Source organism: Arachis duranensis, chromosome 8, assembly GCF_000817695.3.
Source record: "Arachis duranensis cultivar V14167 chromosome 8, aradu.V14167.gnm2.J7QH, whole genome shotgun sequence".
In the NCBI taxonomy this organism is placed as follows: Eukaryota; Viridiplantae; Streptophyta; class Magnoliopsida; order Fabales; family Fabaceae; genus Arachis; species Arachis duranensis.
The window spans coordinates 35293715-35297186 of record NC_029779.3 but is presented as its reverse complement, the minus strand read 5'-3'; positions in this window follow the sequence as shown (position 1 = coordinate 35297186).

Below are 3472 nucleotides of genomic sequence, written 5' to 3'. Positions count from 1 at the left end.
TATTATAAAAAATATAAATATTATTTAAATTATAATAATTTACATAATATATTTAAAGAGAACTGTTTTCAAATAGATGTTATCTATTAAAGATGCAGTGAAATTAAATTTTTACTATTTCTTACACATAATTAGACTCTTAAACTCAAAATATCTTTCAATTTTTTTTATTAATAGTTTTATCCCATGACTTTGAGATGGATATGGAAATGGAAAATTTCTTCTTAATTAATTTCCGACAATGGACGATGTTAAGGGCGTGAATCAATTTATCGAGTATGATTGATGTAACGAGAGATTTATATAGTTAGGACTATATTATATATATTTATTAAAATTAGCCACTAATTAATACAAAATATATATTTAAATATAAATATATTTTAAAAATAAATTAAATCACAATATATTAATAATTAATTTTAGTATATAAATAATATTTTTAATATATTTGATATATGCACATAGTCGTTACTACTGCTAGCGCAAAATAATATATAAACAAATGTAGTTAAAAGTGTCGACAATATTGTTCTCCAAACAAATGTTATATCTATATCTTAAAAATAAAATTTGTTCATTTTTTATGCAATAAAAATTTCAATAATTAAAAAAAGGTGAAGTATTGTTTTTTATTTTATTTCTCTCTCAATTTAATGTTTTTATATTTTTGTTCAGATATACTTACAAAATACTACAGCTTTAATTTGGGTTAATTATTTGTACTTGCTTTTGTACTACTCTACCCATGGGTTAGTAATTAATGAAATAATGGAGAATACCAAACTTTTTGTTATCCCCTCTTTAATATATTGAAATTGCATGAATTTGTTTGTTTCTGATAGATAAAGAATTTGTTTCCGCAATTAATATTTGGACAGAACACATACAATTATTAAACTAAAGATAAAGTAAACGGGATTTAAATATCACAAGTATACCACATGTCACGGCCTTGGACACACTCCAATGCTACCGTGCCAGCACTCGGACTTACTCAACCTCTTGAGTTAAGACCAAGTCAGCCTAACCCTCAACACTTAGCAAGAAAGCTAAGAATACAAGAGAACACAAGAGAAAGGAAGCTTTGGTGGAAGAACACTTTATTGCTCAAGTGTGGTTACAAATGATTCACACACACCCAAACTCTAACTCTTACCCCCTATTTATAGCCATCCACCTCCTCAATGGATGGTTAGGATTAAATCTAATTAACGGTCCAGATTAATCATCCAGAACCTTCTTTACAAATATCTATCCTACCACAACTCTCTAAATGTTTCTAAATTATTCCATACCACTCTTTATACTTCTATATACATCTACACTCTTCTAGAATACTCTATGACCTTCCAGAGTATTCTAGAACCTTCTAGGGTATTCCGGGACCTTCTAGAACATTCTAGAATGTTCCGGAACCATCTAGAGTATTCTCAAACACTCCAGAAAACTATATAAACACTGTTAAATCAAACCTTCTAAAATTTTCTGTGACATTCTCCCCCACCTAATGCGCAGACGTCCTCGTCGCGTTCTGTTCATGATAGCGCTCTAGGTGTTCTTGGAATTGCCACAGATCTTCACGAGCTTCCCAACTAGCTTCAGTTATCGGAAGTCCTTTCCACTTGATCAAGTATTGGATACTTGGTAGAACTCCTCTTTGTCTTACGATGCGATTAGCTAAGATCTCTTCGATTTCTTTATCAAATGATCTAATTACCACAGGCGGAGCGCGACTTGAGTCACCTCTACTCGGTTCGTCTTGGTCTCCATGATATGGTTTAAGCATACTCACATGGAAGACCGGGTGACTCTTCATAGAGGGAGGAAGTTGTACTTTGTAAGCAACCTCCCCAACACGTCCAATGATCTCAAATGGCCCTTCGTATTTGCGGATTAAGCCCTTATGAACCTTGCGAAAGGCTTTGAATTGTTGTGGAAGAAGTTTGATCATTACCTTGTCTCCCACTTGATAGCTTGCATGCCTCCTCTTCTTATCTGCCCATTTCTTCATCCTCTTGGCAGCTTTATCGAGGTAAGAACGAGTGACATCTGCTTGTTCTTCCCATGACTTAATCATATGATAAGCTCCAGGGCTCTTCCCTGAGTAAGAGGAAGAAAGAGAGTGAGGTGTAAGCGGCTGTTGTCCAGTCACAATCTCGAATGGGCTCTTCCCTGTAGACTCACTCCTTTGCAGATTGTATGAGAATTGAGCAATGTCTAGGAGTTTTTTCCAATCTTTCTTATTAACGCTTACGAAATGTCTCAAGTAACACTCGAGTAAGACATTCACTCTCTCAGTTTGCCTATGGTTTGAGAATGAAAGTTTGTTGAATATCTCTGTCCATAGTCATCCTGTGAAGCGTGGATCTCGATCACTAATGATGCTCTTAGGCAATCCCCAGTACTTCACCACATTCTTGAAGAATAGTCGTGCTGCTTCCTCTGCAGTGCAATCAGTAGGGGCAGGTATAAAGGTAGCATACTTCGAAAATCGATCCACTACCACGAGAATAGATCCAAACCCCTCGGACTTCGGTAAGGCAGAGATGAAATCTAGAGAGACACTTTTCCACGGTCGCTCTGATGGAGGCAAAGGTTCCAACAACCCGCTTGGTGTCTTGTTTTCAATCTTATCTTGTTGGCACACAAGACAAGTCTTCACATAGCTCTCCATTTCATCTCTCATTTGAGGCCAATAATAAGAAGATTCAATGAGTGCCAAGGTCCTTCGCTGACCTTGGTGACCAGCCCACTTGGTGTCGTGGCATTCTCTTACCAACTTCCTTCTCAGATTTTCCCACTTAGGAACGTATAATCTTCTCCCTTTTGTGTAGAGAAGGTCGTTTTCTAACCAAAATCTTTTGGTCTTACCTTCTCTAGCCAACTCCACCAACTTCTTGGCTAGTGGATCGTGATGCAACCCTTCCTTGATGGTATGCACAATATCTCCTTCAACCATAGAAATAGCCCCCATCCTGTATGATTTTGAGATAGGCGGTTTTGCTCCTAACTCCAATTCAATGTTGTCATCCATCTTTCTTCTAGGTGGTAACTGCTTTGGCAACTCGAGAGGTATCACATCCTTATTTTCTTCAAGGACTTCCTTGATCTTGGGAGGAACGTCTTCTCTGTCAGATGTTGGCTCCTCTTGTAATAGAGCCAAATATGTAATCTCTCCCTTCTTGAACCCTTTTTTGAGTTGCATAGCAGAGAGTATCAGTGGCCCTCCAACTTTAGATACTGTAGGGACCATGCATGGAGACCCTTTCTCCATGACACATACTACGTCGTAGTATGGCATAGGTATTATATTTACCTTCCTTTGCAAATCGAGCCTGATGACTATTTTAAAATCGTCCATGGGTGCTACTGAGAAATCCACAAGGCCCTTCCAAGAACCAAGAGTCATCTCAACCCCTTTTGCTACTCCCTTAAGGGGTTCACCCTTGGTGTTCACGGGTTTGAACCA